The sequence below is a fragment of the Rhinoderma darwinii genome, chromosome 8 (assembly GCF_050947455.1).
Source record: "Rhinoderma darwinii isolate aRhiDar2 chromosome 8, aRhiDar2.hap1, whole genome shotgun sequence".
Classification (NCBI taxonomy): domain Eukaryota; kingdom Metazoa; phylum Chordata; class Amphibia; order Anura; family Rhinodermatidae; genus Rhinoderma; species Rhinoderma darwinii.
Window position 1 is genome coordinate 115552100 of NC_134694.1, and position 17428 is coordinate 115569527.

Consider the following 17428-nt stretch of genomic DNA (forward strand, 5'->3'; position numbering starts at 1 on the left):
GATACTTTATGGGGTGCATGGAGCCATAATTGGTATTTTGATGTATCGTTGAGTCAGGGAGGTCACATATATTTGACTTTTTCCAGTGGATCCTGTCATATTCAGCCAATTTATTGATGATCTAATGCAGTGATCTCCAATGTTTAGCTCCGTATTTGCAAACTACAACTCTCGGTGTGCCTGTTGCTACAACTTCTCCCGAGCTCGGGTTGGGATGCAGTACCAGGCACAGCTGTATGTGAGGGACAGTGAAGTCCTGCGGGACACCAGCTCCTTCATTCTGCTGAACGTGATGGTCCTGGATGTCAGACCCTCACCGATCACACGTTGATGTCTATCCTAAGGACAGGCCATCAATCGAAATTCTTGGAAACGACATGATAGTATACATGTTCTGATGGTGAAGACGCTGGAGGTTTGTGAGCTTGGATTCTCCGCTGATTCCCAATTTCCCCATGATGCTTGTTGTATCAGAGAATCTCAGGACTGTAGGGTTATGGCGCTATAGAAAGTGCTGCAGTCCCTTAGATCTGGGAATCATTGGGTTTCTAGCTGACTGACTCCTACTGAAGGCATCTTGTGTCCTGTCAGAAGATGTGCTCGGCCTTGTTCACACAGGGTGCTGAGAACGGAGCTCACGTCAATCATTGCTGTTATTCTATTCTATTGGTTTTGTGCTTTTCCTATAATGGTCAATGGAGCCTGAAAATATTCTGCTTTGTATGTTGATCCATGGTTCAGTCCATATTTACCATCTGTATTTGTAGCCAGGGAATCCGGCTGAAAAAACAGCCAGGACACAATACAGATAGAAATATGGACATAACCGTTCTGTGCCAGTATTTATCTCTATATTTCATCTGGATTTTAACCCCCTTTTGAGGGGGTTAAATGAGCGCTTAGAATTGACGTAATGTCACGCTGGAGTAAGGCCTGATGTACGCGGTCATATTTGTAATCCGTATCACACCGATCCATAATACGATGCACATAGACTGCTACACCCCCATACCGTACCACCATTGGAGCCCTGGTACTGTACCCCTTTTCTAACTAACAGACCGCGTAAGAGGGAGCAGCTGAAAAGAAGTAACACGACTGCAGGATCAAACTGCACACATGGTTTGTTTGTAGTCTGTTACCATGGAGACACATAGATTTGTATAGGAGCTGTAGACAAAATTTCTGACTTTAATTTTACTTAATCAGTTTAAGGGCTTGTCCACACGTAATGGAATTGCTGCGTATTTTCTATCTGGAATTGCCGCCATCTCCCAGCACTGAAAAAAAACGCAGCGAATTCCACACCATTTCCTGCAGTAAAAACCGCAGGAAATGGTGCGGTTTTTCCGCAGCAGAATTTCTTCTAGTCTCTGCGGAATTGCTGCAGAAATGTTCTGCAGCAATTCCGTTACGTGTGGACGAGCCCTACGACTGAGTCCTGATGGCGCCATTTGAGCTGTGACCTGTGTGATGTAATACTTTATCTCTGGGCTGTATGACAATTTTGTAACTGACAGCACTCCCCTTGTAGCCCTAAGGCCTGATTTACACGAGCGTGTGCGTTTTGCGCACGCAAAAAACGCGGCGTTTTGCGTGCGCAAAAGGCACTTAACAGCTCCATGTGTCATCAGTGTATGATGCGCGGCTGCGTGATTTTCGCGCAGCCGCCATCATTATGACACTCCGTTTGGATGTTTGTAAACAGAAAAGCACGTGGTGCTTTTCTGTTTACATTCAGAATTTGACAGTTGTTGCGCGAATCACGCAGTTCGCACGGAAGTGCTTCCATGCGGCATGCGTGGTTTTCACGCACCCATTGACTTCAATGGGTGCGTGATGAGCGAAAAACGTCGAAATATAGAACATGTCGTGAGTTTTACGCAGCGGACTCACGCTGCGCAAAACTCACGGACTGTCTGCACTGCCCCATAGACTTGGATAGGTCCGTGCGACCCGCGTGAAAAGCACGCGTGTCGCACGGACGAAAATCACGCTCGTGTAAATGAGGCCTAAGCCTGGGTTCACACCTCCATGCGGTTTCCCCTTGTTTAATTTCATCATAGGAAGAGAACAATGAAAAAAACAGAAGTGCCGGCTCCGTTGCATAACAGACATCAACAGCACCCAAAGGAACACATTGACTGTAATGGGTTCCGTCAGGTTCCCGTCATTTTACAGGAAAAAAATAGCACTATTTTTTTCCTGGTATTTTTGACTGGATCTGTGACAGAGGCGTCTAACAGAACTACCAACGCAGGTGTGAACAGGCCCTAAGCTGAATGGCTTCTTCTTTTTTATGCTGCAGGTTTCTTATCTTCCTGCCTGTTCGCGTCCAGTAATGTCCACTTATTTTCAAGATCCTAATAAAATACATTGACATGGGGTGTCCTGAGTGAACAGCAGCCTTAAAACAGATCTGTCATCATACTATGCTGTCCTATTTAACCCCTTCCCGACATGTGGCGTAACTGTATGGCTGGAAGGGGAAGTATGGGGCGGACTCACGGGCTGAGTGCGGGCTCCATACCTAACAGGTGTCGGCTGTATGTTACAGCTGACGTGTCACTGTATGGCTGGGTTCCCACGGCTCGGATACACTGCGTAAAAGTATGCAGCGTATCCGACCTAGAACCCGCAGCGAATTTCACCAGTAAAAAAATATTCAATTGTGGTGCAGTTTTTCGGCCGGAAACCTGCGCTTGGGGGGGCGACAAAGTCTATACTTAAACCCCCTGTTGTTATCATGGAAATGTGTCCATCTGTTGTCTGTTCAGTCCGGGCCACCTGTGATGACGCTGCAGCCCATGTGACTGCTGTAGCATGTGATTGGCTGCAGCAGTCACATGGGATGAAACATCATCCCAGAAGGCCGGCCTGAACGGAGAGCAGAAGAAAGCCTCATTATAATACCGGCCGGGCTGTAAGTATTAAAGGGTAACTAAACTTCTGACATGTCATAGTGGCCTGTCAGAGGTTTGGATTGGTGGGGGTCCGAGCACTGAGACCCCCACCAATCGCTAAAATGAAGCTGCAGAAATACTCGCGTGAGCGCTCAGCCGCTTAGTTTCTGTTCTGCTTTTTCCGGAAAGCCGATGTTTTGGAGTGCAGACTCATAGACTTTCTATTGAGCCCCTACTCCAATACATTGATTTCCGGAAAAGGCAGAACAGAAGCGAAGCGGCTCAGCGCTCACGTGAACACTTCTGCAGCTTCGTTTTAGCGATTGGTGGGGGTCTCAGTCACTATCACATGTCAGAAGTTTGTCGAATGTTTAGTTACACTTTAATTTGTTTATTCCTTTTACACAAATAATATATATATATTTTTTATTATTTAGTGATTTTTGCGTGGAATTGCAGCGTTTCTCTTGCAAAAAGTTGTAACACTTAGCTATTTGTTGCGGGTTTTATGGGAAAAACGGCAACAGAAGAACAGCGATTCTGCAGCATAAATTGACATGCTGGGGATTTAAATTCCACACCACAGGGCAATGTATGAACGTTTTTGCTGCAGATTTTCTGCAATTTGTACAAATCTCATCCACTTTGCTGCTACTGTAAATGCTGCGGATTTTCAACACAGAATTCCGTTGCAGAAATTCCAGCGTTTACGCTACGTGGGAAACCGGCCTAAAAGAACAAAGTCGGAGTTAGCTCCGCTCCTGGCCGTTTAACCACACCCAGGGGGGGGGGACTGTAAAAAAACTGTTAAAATAAGTACTAATGCGTCAACATTTTTTAAATGTTAAGAGTTAATAAAAAAAACAAACCCTTATCCAATTTTTCACATAAAATAAAGCAAAATATAAATTCCAAATCTTCAGAAAAATTTAAAATGTTATGGGTCTCCGACTATGGAGACAAAAAAATAACTTTTTTTAACAAACGTTTTTTATTTAGTAAAAGTGGTAGAACATAATAAAACTATATACATCTGGCATCGCAGTAATCAATAAGCAGCAGGCTATGTGAACCTTTTGAAAGGCATTTTTTGAAAATAAAAATGTCAGTACTTTTTTTGATACATCTGCTCTGTATTCTGTATACAGAGCAGCTGTATCTTTCGCTAGGACCTGAATCAGTCAGTCCTGTGGACCTGCCTGGCTCGGTGTCAGCGGGACAGGCACCCAGGATCCACATGTAATCTATAACATCTAAGTTCATAACTAAGAGGTGATCAATTACAGGTGGATCCTGTGTGTCAGAGCCACGCAGGACCCGCTGTCACTGAACCCGTCAGTCCCGCGGAACTGACGAAATCAGGATTTAGCTCTTGGAATGCGGGGAGGAAATGACGAAAAATGGCTGCGGCAGGAAGGGGTTGGCCATGTTTGTACACTGGGATTGTAGTATTTGATCTGTTATCATATAGGGGACCGCGCCTGCATCAGTCCTAGACCGGCGATCCCTTCGTTCTTGTGATCAGTGGGGGTCCCGGCTGGGCTGTCAGACCCTCAGGCCACACGCACATGATGCATTTTCCGTGCAAATCTGCAGCGTAATACAGCACCAGCAAAGTAAACGAGATCTCAAGTTTTCTCATCTACAGATTGCAGAATGTTTCCTCACGTAAATTGACCTGCGGCGCGGATTTTAAATTCTTCAACAAATAAAAGCGCCAAAATCTTTAGCATAAAAACGGCGCCTATTTCCGCATCAAAATGTAAAAACCGCAAATGATGCCATATACTAGACATGTGCCGGCACTTTCCCTGACAGAAATACCCCTTTAAAGCCGCCATTACTTTCTCACGTGGATTGTATCCAACTAGCCACAGACCATGAATGGCAATGAATATACAGTGAGATGTCGCTACATTCCTTCCTATTGTTTGGCCTTTGTGCCATGTCTGATGTTTTTGTAATTCTGTTTCTGAACCCGGAAGATCTGGATGAGCAGTATTTTGGATCTTGGCCAGATAGGAGTGTGTTGCTTTCAGAAAGATAAAAACTAAATTTCCACGGCAAGATGAATCCGTAATAAACGCTGGATCTGCGGCCTCGGTCTCTGTAAATCTCTTACCGGAACGTGATCACTGATATGATTTATATATGGGATAATGTACCGCCTACAGTGAGGTGTAATATAGGAAGTTACCGAGGCGTCTCGTGTCCATAAATGCTTGCTGCTATTATCTGCATAACTCTGGGATGTATATATATATATAATGTCCTTATGTCACAGTGTGGGGTTCATTACTTGCTACAATGCACATTTAATATAAAATCATCTGCTCACACATTGATTGACTCTACCTATGATGATGATTTTCAGTTTTCTCTGCTCTTATTGTATGCCATTATACACAGTGGAGTCCCATTATTATGACCACCAGCTACTATCCAGAGTAACCGCCGTGTGCAGCACGGACAGCAGTAGACGGGCTGGGGGTGACAATAAGGTGCTGGTCGGTGGGCTCCGGTATCTGGCGCCATGCTGACTGCAGAACATCCCACATTTTCTGGAGGGTGCGTTGGGGAGGATCCATAGAGCGAACAAGACGATCGAGGTCCCACAGATGCTCAATTGGGTTAAAGTCCGGAGAATTAGGGGGCCAGGGAAGTACTTGGAGGTCTTTGTCGGGCTCTTCCAACCACTGTCGGACATTTCTAGCCGTGTGACGTGTCGTGTTGTCTTGCTGGAAGATTCCATCTGCCCCAGGGAAGACAATCAGCATGTATGGGGGGGCGACGTGATCTGCAACGATGGATTCACACCCAAATCGCATCACAGCCCTCTATAAGGATGAGTGGCCCAGAGAATGCCAGGAAACATCCCCCAGACAATAACGCTGCCGCCACCGGGTCGTGTTCTTCCAGCTATGGTTGCCGGGTGTTTGTTCTCTGATGTTTCTCGCCTGACACTTCAACGTCCATCCGTTCCATGAAGCAGAAAACGTGACCCATCGAAGGAGACAACTCTTTGGAAATCGTCGGTGGTGCGATTGTGATACTGCCGCGCAAATTGAAGCCTTTTTTTCCGCTGCACCTCTGTTGTCATAGGCGCATTGACCGTCCGTCTGCTTCGGAGCCCGATTTGCAGTCGGGTTTGCTGAACTGTTGTTTTAGACACACGTCTGGTCGCCCCCTGGTTGATTTTCACGGAGAGCTGCTCCACTGTAGCGTGTCGTTCTGCCCTCGCACACCTTCCTAGCCGACGTTCACCTCACACCAATGGCATGTGGTGCTCCACAGTTTCCACGTCGGTTATTCCCAATGGTGCCATTTGTCCACTCATGATTCACTTTCACTGCAGCAGCACGCGAACAGTTCACAAACGGCGCTGTGTGAGAAATACCGACACTCTGGGCCTGAAAGATGATAATCAGCCCCAACTCTGATAAATCCCCCCTTTTACCTAGGACAACAATGAGTGATATGTGATCAGACAGCCGACCGCACAACTTATATACCCACCAAGCCCACCACACATCATTTCCTTCATGGGCTACGCGCTGCCGACGTCAAAAGTAGGAGGTCACAATAATGTGACTCGACTGTGCGTGTGTATATATATATACATACACACACACAAAAAGAATGCTGTAAGCGGCACTCTGTAAAGGATTTCAAATCCCAGAAGGGCGCTCTGCTCACATGGTTGACCTCCAGATCTGGACCATAACCACATGTAGCAAAAGGAGCGGCACTCCAAACTTTGCCTTAATCCAAATATCACATTTTATTTAACCCATGGTGGACAGGCAACGTTTCGACTTTACCATAGAGTCATTTTTAAGCAAATTGTAAAAGTTGTGTCTAGGTGTATATATACGCACCCATCTCATAGTCTGGTGAATAAAACGGGATTTTTGGACTAAGCCAATATTTGGAGTGCCGTTCCCTCTTTGCTACTTGTGGATATACATATGATACATACATACACAAACAGTTTAGGTGAATAAAATATCTGGGGGAGAATGTTGCGTTAAATACAGTACCCGATAGAGCCTGTGAAGCAGCAGATGGAGGCCGTATGATCTCCGTGCACATGGGTCTTCCCACTGCCAATAGGAATTTGTGATGTGGCCATCCTACGCTAGTCCCCTCTTTAAAAAGGGATCCCATAGCAGCTTCAGTGACCTGCCTCATGGTTTGTTCATCCTTGGCTTCATTAATTATACAAATCATATTTATAAAACTACTTAAAGAGGCTCTGTCACCAGATTTTGCAACCCCTATCTGCTATTGCAGCAGATAGGCGCTGCAATGTAGATTACAGTAACGTTTTTATTTTTAAAAAACGAGCATTTTTGGCCAAGTTATGACCATTTTTGTAGTTATGCAAATGAGGCTTGCAAAAGTCCAAGTGGGTGTGTTTAAAAGTAAAAGTCCAAGTGGGCGTGTATTATGTGCGTACATCGGGGCGTTTTTACTTCTTTTACTAGCTGGGCGTTCTGATGAGAAGTATCATCCACTTCTCTTCAGAACGCCCAGCTTCTGGCAGTGCAGACACAGCGTGTTCTCGAGAGATCACGCTGTGACGTCACTCACAGGTCCTGCATCGTGTCAGACGAGCGAGGACACATCGGCACCAGAGGCTACAGATGATTCTGCAGCAGCATCGGCGTTTGCAGGTAAGTACGTACTGCTGTAGCCTCTGGTGCCGATGTGTCCTCGCTCGTCTGACACGATGCAGGACCTGTGAGTGACGTCACAGCGTGATCTCTCGAGAACACGCTGTGTCTGCACTGCCAGAAGCTGGGCGTTCTGAAGAGAAGTGGATGATACTTCTCATCAGAGCGCCCAGCTAGTAAAAGAAGTAAAAACGCCCCGATGTACGCACATAATACACGCCCACTTGGACTTTTACTTTTAAACACACCCACTTGGACTTTTGCAAGCCTCATTTGCATAACTACGAAAATGGTCATAACTTGGCCAAAAATGCTCGTTTTTTAAAAATAAAAACGTTACTGTAATCTACATTGCAGCGCCGATCTGCTGCAATAGCAGATAGGGGCTGCAAAATCTGGTGACAGAGCCTCTTTAAAGCATAGGTTTTAGGACAAAATTTAAATGTGATGCAGTATATAATGTAATATTACTTGGTGCCCTCCAGTTGTGCTCCTTTGCCGTGTATTCACCATTTTAGGTTCCCCTCTCTGTTGTCTCACAATGGCCACAGCGCTTCTCAGACTGAGTCTAAGACACTCCCTCTGTTCACGGATTGGACAGAACTGCTCACGTGAGCAACTCTGGCCAATCCGATAACAGTGGGAGTTTCTCAGATTTGTAGTCTAAGAAGCGCTGCAACCATTTTGGGACTGCACAGAGGGGATCCTAAAACGGCGGATCCACGGCAGAGGGGCACAACTGGAGGGCACCAGGTAATATTACCCCATATACACCATCATATTTAAAATGTTGTCCCGGGACAGTAGGGTCGCTTTAAGTTATAGAAAAATGCTAATTTTCTGACATTTTGTATTGAATTATTTTTGCCAACATATTTAAAGGGAACCTGCCACGTTAACATATCCAATAGTCCAATCTCCCGGTATTACGTTACAGACCAGGAGGAACTGGGTAGATTATTATATAGTTTTTTGTGGAAAGATTTAGGATAACTTATAATTTATTAATTGAAATCTCTGCTTATTCTCGGCTTAGGTGTCCAGTGGGTGATTCTATTCAGTGATCGACCGCCTTAAAAGTGTAAGTGTGCTGTCAATCACTGAGTAGCCCCGCCCACTGGACACTTAAGCCCAGAATAAGCAGGGATTTAAATAGCGGCAGTAGATGGAATCTCTTAATTGAATCTAAACTACGACTCCAGAATTTTTTCTTCAGGACTTAATTATGGTTTGTGGGAATCTTGCACTCGGGGCCGGTCAGCTAAGGCCACGTTCAGACATTACAATACGATACATGTGAATGGGGTTTTTACAAAACATAAAACTGTCCCTGGAAATTAGGGCAACCAGCAGGGAAGCACTAATAGTAGCCGACATACTCGCTGATTCAGGTCTACCCCAGTTCTCCAGGTAATGAGGGTTATTTCTGGAAACATCAGAATATGACATCATCAGATTTTTCTTGAGACAAATCCATTTCTCCATCACGATGATGCAGTGCACGGATTTATGGATTTTATCATGTATTAGTCTTATTTTTATTGATAGTATGTGTGTATATTTATACAGTAAAATTCCTTTATTCCTACACCAATGAATTATTGGACAGTTAAAAAAAACAGTATATCAAACTCCCTTGTAAGGAAGTTTTAGGAAGACCAGAATAAAATAAGATGCACTTAGGGCTTGTCCACGCGTAACGGAAATACTGCGGATTTTCCGCAACGGATTTAATTGCGGAAAATCCGCAGCATAATACAGTAGCAGCAAAGTGGATGAGAGTTGAATAAATATCCACCCGCAGCGTAAATGCTGAGCAGAAAAACGCGCTCACAGATTGATCTGCGGTGCCGTTTTTTAATCCGCAGCATGTCAATTGTATTTGCGTAATCGCTGTTTATTTGTTAGCAGATGTTGCATTTTTTTGCGGTGGAAAAGCAGCAATTCCGCCACAGAAAACGCAACACAGAAAAAAACAACTTCTACTTACCCAGAAGTCTGTGTTTCTTCGTCCAGGCCGGCCTCCTAGAATGACGTTTCATCCCATGTGACCGCTGCAGCCAATCACAGGCTGTACCGGTCACATGGGATAAAACGTCATCCCAGGAGGCCGGCCTTCAGGACGGAAGAGGGACGCGTCGCCATCGCTATGTAAGTATGAATGTTTTTTTTTTTAGTTGCAGTTTTCTGTAGTGGACATTCTGGTCGAAAAACTGTACCTGTAATTTGGTGCGGTTTTTCAGTCGGAACTCCCTGCGGTAGACAGGCCGGATACGCTGTGTGCTTTTACGCAGCGTATACGCCCTGTGTGAATATACCCTAATTTATGCCAGAGATTGGCATAAAGTATAGCTGAAATCTACGCCAGATCGCAGTTAACAAAGATTTCTCGTTCTGGCACACACAGCACAAGATGTGACTAATTTATTCAGAGCCATGCACCTCTTAGAAAAATTAGCTACATCTTAGGCCTCATGCACACGAACTTATTTTTTTCCTCCCGTAAATACTGGCGTAAATACGGGTCCTTGGTCACATGTCTTCGACCCGTATTTCACCAGTATTTACGGACCCGTGCCCGTAAATACGGGTCCGGTGTCACCCGTATTCCACCCATATTTACGGGCACGTTTTCGCTGCAAAATTGCACTGCACTAATCGCAGCCCCTTCTCTCTATCAGTGCAGGATAGAGAGAAGGGGCAGCCCTTTCCCTAGTAAAAGTAAAAGAATTTCATACTTACCCGGCCGTTGTCTTGGTGACGCGTCCCTCTTTCGGCATCCAGCCCGACCTCCCTGGATGACGCGGCAGTCCATGTGACCGCTGCAGCCTGTGATTGGCCTGTGATTGGCTGCAGCGGTCACATGGGCTGAAACGTCATCCTGGGGGGCCGGACTGGAGGAAGAAGCAGGGAGTTCTGGGTAAGTATGAACTTATATTTTTTTTACAGGTTGATGTATATTGTGATCGGTAGTCACTGTCCCGGGTGCAGAAACAGTTACTGCCGATCGCTTAACTCTTTCAGCACCCTGGACAGTGACTATCCCCTGACGTCGCCTAGCAACGCTCCCGTAATTACGGGTGCACACACGTAGTGACCCGTAATTACGAGAGCTCCATAGACTTCTATGGGCCTGCCCGTGCCGTAATTACGGCCTGAAATAGGACATGTTCTATATTTTTCAACGGCCCAGGCACCTTCCCGTAAGCATACGGGGAGGTACCCGTGGTCAATAGAAGTCTATGGGCCCATAATTACGGGCCGTAATTACGGCCCGTGATTACGGGCGTTTTTACATTTGTGTGCATGGGGCCTTAGGGTATGTTCACACAGCTCATTTTCTGCCGTTTTTCAGGCTGTAAACTCCCCGAAAAACGGCTAAAAATAGGGATGCTGAACGCCTCCAAACATCTGCCCATTGACTTCAATTGAAAAAACGGCGTTTCCCTCCTACGAGGCGTTTTTTTACAAACAGCGCGTAAAAAAACTAGTGCATGACACTTCAGTGTCTCAATAGAAAAACAGCTCCAAAAACGGCTGTAAAAAACGCTTCTCTTGAAAACATCTCCGTATTTTACAGCCGTTTTTTGTTTAGCGTGTGAACATCCCCTGCAGGCTTCATACTAAGCCTGGCGTATAACACGCCATTCTTGGTAAATCTGCCCACAGTTTTGGATGCAGTTTTTGTTTCAATATTTTTTAGCCAGAGCCAGAAGTGGATCCTAAAGGAAGGAAAGAATGGTATAAAGAAAAGACTGACGCATCTCCTTACTGTGTCCATTCCTGTGTTTGGTTAAAACAAATGGAGCCAAAAACGGCACCAAAAACTGCATGTGTGATCTTGGGCTTAAAATTGCAATACCACATCTAAAAAATATACCGCGATACATACATGGGGCTCCCAAAAACGGAATAAAAAGTCAGTCTTTTCTTTATACCATTCCTTCCTTCCTTTAGGATCCACTTCTGGCTCTGGCTAAAAAATATTGAAACAAAAACTGCATCCAAAACTGTGGGCAGATTTACCAAAAATGCGTATGTAGCACAATATGGTACCAATAAAAACGACAAGTCAGCCGCAAAAACAAGTCCTCATACCGCTCAATGGAAAAGTTAAGTTATGGCTCTAAGAATGTAGCGACACAAAAACAAATTATTCTGTAAAAAATAATCATAACAAGAATAAAGAATAAAGAACAATGTCATTTAGGCCAAACGCACACGATGAGTATTACGTATTTTCCTGCGGCAAATCAGCAGCCAAATACCGTACCCGCAAAGTAAATGAGGTTTCAAGTGATCCCATCTACACATTGCAGAATTTTTCGCATGTAAATTGACCCGCGGTGCGTATTTTAAAATCTGCCGCATATTCATTTATCTTGTTTTTTCGACTGCGAATTGTATCTGACCGGTTTAAAAAACAAAACACATCAAAATCCGCAGCATATTATTATAAAAATCACTATTAGGGTTGTTTCACATATAGCGGGTTTTTTTTCAGGCAAAAAAAACGCGGTGGCCAGATGTTACTTGTAAGTCACTAGCAAAATATTAAATGCCCTACAAACAATGGGTAGATTTATTAAGACTGGCGTTTCAAACCTAATATGCAGATCGCTAAAGTAAGGGGTAACGCCTCATACACACGACCGAGTGCGCCGCCCGAGTCCCGTCAGTGATCCGAGGAAAGATAGGACATGTTCTATCTTTCCTTGGATCGGAGACTTGGACCATTTTTCACGGACCCGATTCACCCGCCAAAGTGAATGGGTCCGTGAAGACTATCGGGTGCCACTCGGATGCCGTCAAAAACGGCCCGAGTGGCACAACGGTCGTGTGCATGAGGCATTAGATGCTCTGGTCATCTGTGCGCCAGAGAGGCAAATCTAGGCCAGCTATGAGCTGGCGTTTTTTTGCAATATAATTTACGGCAGTTTTATAGCAAATTTGTTGGGCCGCAGGTGGCACCTTCCATTCTGCTAAGCTACGCCCACGTTTTAAAAAAAGTGAGCTGTGGAAATGCCACAAAAGTCGCAACTTTTGTGCCATTTGCGACTTTTCTACACCAAAAATTTGGTATAGAAAATAATAAATTGGTATAGAAGTTAATGAATTCCCCCCCATTGTGTTTTGCCGGTGGAGTTTATCTTCACTTGTCTTGCGTTTTTTGGTCAGTTGCATTTTTTTTTCCGTGCTCCGTTTCTGTCGTTTTTCTCCCATAGACATCCATTGACTTTTAGTTTCTGGTATAAACAAATGCAGGTAATGTTCGTTGCAAATTTTGGAGGGAAATTTTTTTTGCGTATTTGATCCCAGATTTCACGCCTCTATTTAAATGGCATGAAGTTCGCAGTGAAAATCTACAGAAAGAAATGACATGCTACAGATTTAAAATCTGCACCAATTTCTGTGCGAATATTTTTTCCATAGAGTGCGGATGAGCGTTTTCGAAATCTCATCCACTTTGCTGCTACTGTAATATGCTGCAGATTTTCCGCCCGCAAATCCAAGCGTGAGATCATTCACAGTGTTTTTTGGTGCATTTTTTAGGCCCTGTTCACATCACGTTTGTGATCTACGCTCAGTGTGTACGCCGTTAAAAGCTCCCGGTGCACTTTTTTTTTTTATATAATGGGAGGCCATGGCCGACGTATCTCATTGTATGGTGACCCTGGCCTGAAGATCATGTCCATTGCTGTCTTAAAGGAAATCTCGTGTTTTCTCATCGGGTTTCAATGGTTGCCATATAGAGAGACCGTATACAGTGTGTGACCGGACGTAACGAGGAAGATTTACTAAGCAAAACGTCTGTCCTAAATTGCACCAAAGTAGCGTAGTACATGGTGTGCGCCAAATTTAGTATGCGTTTTAGACACTTTTTACTTCTACCTCTAAAGATGTGATGTGTTTAAAAAAAAAAAAAGTACACCCTTGGATGGATTTATTTTTTATGTGTTTTTAGGGACTTTTCTAATTGACTTTTATTAAAAATTGTTTTTAATTTTTGTGATACAGCTTCTTTGTATCCTGCATACATAGAAGCTGTATCGTTCTCTCTCAGTCGATTACGTCAGTTCAGCTGACGGCTGAGAGCGGTCCTTGCATGTGTCTGAGGGTATGTTCACACGCCCTATTTACGGACGTAATTCGGGCGTTTTATCGCCTCGAATTACGTCCGAAAATACGGCTTCAAACCGGCTGCAAACATCTGCCCATTGAATTCAATGGGTCTTATGATGTTCTGTGCACACAGGCTTTTTTTGACGCGCCGCTGTCAAAAGACGGCCCGTAAAAAGACGCCCGCGTCAAAGAAGTGCATGTCACTTCTTGAGACGTAATTGGGGCCATTTTTCATTGACTCCATGGAAAAACAGCTCCAAATACGTCCGTAATTGACGCTGCGAAAAACGCGAGTACGAGCAATTACGTCTGAAATTCAGGAGCTGTTTTCGCCTCCGTAATTTTAGGCGTAATGGACGCTGACGTGTGAACATACCCTGACACTGCAATAAATGTGTGAATCCAGGCTAAGGATTAAACCGCAGGTAAATTCTGCATGTAATATTGCTTTTTATAATTTTTCATATACAGATTTTACATTTTTATTTGGAAACCGGTGCAGCGTTTATGCGGCAAATTTTGGTGCGTTTTTCATAAACTCGTCATATACAATTCTGAGCTGGAAATGCAAGATAAATTCACATGCTGCGGATTTGAATATTTGCACCGCAGGTAAAATTACACTCAGAAAATTTCTGCAACGTATAAATGTGATGACTTGAAATCTCCTATGCTTTGCTGGTGTTGTATTATATTGCGGATGTGACACAGGATAATCTGCACGGCAAAACCGCACGTGATACGCATCGTATGCATGTGGCCTCCGGGTGCAGGTACATGAAATGTTTTTGGCCGCATGGCTCTACAGCAAATTGCTGCGGCTTTGCAATGCGATTTTGGCCCGTGCGGTTTTTGCAGGTGAAACGTAAAATAAATGTGTTTTACCTGGAAAAAAAAACTATAAAGACAGTGGTGCTCAAAAACACATAGGAAAACCGCGGCAATTCACAGACAAAAACGCACGCGGTTTTTGATGCAATTTTTTATGCGGTTTTAACCTTGCAGCCAAGGACGTCTGAAATTTGGAAAGTGATGGGAAAAGTGGCCGTGGTCTCCAAGAAGACTTAGTTTAGGTCACATTTATAGGGAAAAACAGGGGAAAATGGCGCAGGTTATGACACATCTCTACGCCTGCTCATAGCAGATTTGATTTTCTGACTGACAGTTCAAAGTGCGCCAAATTTATTAAGGGATGTGTGCGTTTAATACATTGGTGCAAGTCACTAAAACTATTGCCCCTATTTAATAAGGTGTTCATGCCGATTTAGTGACGGTAAAAGTCGCAAATTGAGGCGCACAGTCACCAGTCTTACTACATCTGGGCCTATCTCCTTTATTTAGTTTGGCGTAAGATTCCCGTCATAAATGTGGGTCATTATCTCAAACTCTTTTTATTGGTTGGATCCCAATGTTTGGGCCACACATGATCAGCTATTAAAAACCGGCAATTTCAACTGATTTCTCTGGCCATAGATTATTCACGCCCTTGTGACCAAACCAACGATCTGTCTAAATTTTTATCTACAGTGTTTTTGTCTACCAATATTTATCCATTTAGGATATATCAGATATTCACACATGGTGGATTTGTTGCAGTGTCTCCTGTGTGCACTTGTGTGATATACCTGGTGCTGTCAGTGTCTCCTGTGTGTGCTTGTGTGATATACCTGGTGCTGTCAGTGTCTCCTGTGTGTACTTGTGTGATATACCTGGTTCTATCAGTGTCTCCTGTGTGCACTTGTGTGATATACCTGGTTCTGTCAGTGTCTCCTGTGTGTGCTTGTGTGATATACCTGGTGCTGTCAGTGTCTCCTGTGTGTGCTTGTGTGATATACCTGGTGCTGTCAGTGTCTCCTGTGTGTGCACTTGTGTGATATACCTGGTGCTGTCAGTGTCTCCTGTGTGTACTTGTGTGATATACCTGGTGCTGTTATTGTCTCCTGTGTGTACTTGTGTGATATACCTGGTTCTATCAGTGTCTCCTGTGTGCAGTTGTGTGATATACCTGGTTCTATCAGTGTCTCCTGTGTGTGCTTGTGTGATATATCTGGTGGTATCAGTGCCTCCTGTGTGCACTTGTGTGATATACCTGGTTCTATCAGTGTCTCCTGTGTGTACTTGTGTGATATACCTGGTTCTATCAGTGTCTCCTGTGTGCTTGTGTGATATACCTGGTTCTATCAGTGTCTCCTGTGTGTGCTTGTGTGATATATCTGGTGGTATCAGTGTCTCCTGTGTGCAGTTGTGTGATATACCTGGTGCTGTCAGTGTCTCCTGTGTGCAGTTGTGTGATATACCTGGTGCTGTCAGTGTCTCCTGTGTGTGCTTGTGTGATATACCTGGTGCTGTCAGTGTCTCCTGTGTGCACTTGTGTGATATACCTGGTGCTGTCAGTGTCTCCTGTGTGCACTTGTGTGATATACCTGGTGCTGTCAGTGTCTCCTGTGTGTGCTTGTGTGATATACCTGGTGCTGTCAGTGTCTCCTGTGTGCAGTTGTGTGATATACCTGGTGCTGTCAGTGTCTCCTGTGTGTGCTTGTGTGATATACCTGGTGCTGTCAGTGTCTCCTGTGTGTGCTTGTGTGATATACCTGGTGCTGTCAGTGTCTCCTGTGTGCACTTGTGTGATATACCTGGTGCTGTCAGTGTCTCCTGTGTGTGCTTGTGTGATATACCTGGTGCTGTCAGTGTCTCCTGTGTGTATTTGTGTGATATACCTGGTGCTGTCAGTGTCTCCTGTGTGTGCTTATGTGATATACCTGGTGCTGTCTGTGTCTCCTGTGTGTGCTTGTGTGATATACCTGGTGCTGTCAGTGTCTCCTGTGTGCAGTTGTGTGATATACCTGGTGCTGTCAGTGTCTCCTGTGTGCAGTTGTGTGATGTACCTGGTGCTGTCAGTGTCTCCTGTGTGTATTTGTGTGATATACCTGGTGCTGTCAGTGTCTCCTGTGTGTGCTTGTGTGATATACCTGGTGCTGTCAGTGTCTCCTGTGTGCACTTGTGTGATATACCTGGTGCTGTCTGTATCTCCTGTGTGTCCCAGTGTCATTCATGCTGGATGTGTGAGCTACAGGAAGCAGCAGGCCCATACAAGGCAGTGTGTGTGTCATTGTGTGTCTGTGTGTGGTTGGTTGTGTCAGTGCTGCTGGTTGCTAGGTAACTGTCGCTGCTTTAATTCCTATATTTAGGGGTTTTCAGAATAAGGTTGAAGTTTTTTTTTATCACACGACCGTCTCTTACAATGCAGAATGAGCGCTCTCTCAGGGTGACAAGGGTGAGACGCCCCTGTATGTCTCCGTACATCCTGCTGTCTCTCTCACCCCAGTATGTCTCGGCAATCGTGCTGTCTCTCTATCAATCCAGATGTGTTGATTTCAAGTCCTCTCTTGTATTATATTTTTAACCCCCTGTTTTCTGTCTCCGTAACTGTCCCCTTCTATCACCCCTAGCTTCCCTCTCACTCACCCCCACTTACCCTCCAGCGTCCTCTCGCCCCCCCCCCCCCGTCTGTTATAATTTATCTTCCTTTTCTCTCTCTCTTTTCCTCCTCTCTACCCCCTCATATCCCCCCATCTTCCCACACTTTCTCCTTCCTTCTCTCCCTCCTTGCCTTCTCGCCTCTTATTCCTCTTTCCTATCCTGTTTGCTTCTCTCTTCCAGTATACACATAGGTGCACACGTATGTGTGTATATATATATATGTGTACAGGCACACGGAAACGCAAC

At 44.7% G+C, this 17428-nt stretch overlaps 1 protein-coding gene across 14 annotated transcripts in view; it reads left to right on the forward strand.

Annotated features, from left to right (window-relative positions):
• The window catches only part of SYNGAP1 (synaptic Ras GTPase activating protein 1), a 125339-nt gene that overhangs the window by 3018 nt on the left and 104893 nt on the right, over positions 1–17428 (forward strand). The window contains exon 1 of one of the 14 annotated variants that reach the window (XM_075836530.1): positions 16915–16976. The exons of the other annotated variants lie outside the window; for them this stretch is intronic. The gene's annotated coding sequence lies outside the window, so the exon portion shown is untranslated. Of the gene's footprint in view, positions 1–16914; positions 16977–17428 lie in introns of those variants that run through there. 14 annotated transcript variants of the gene reach the window in all.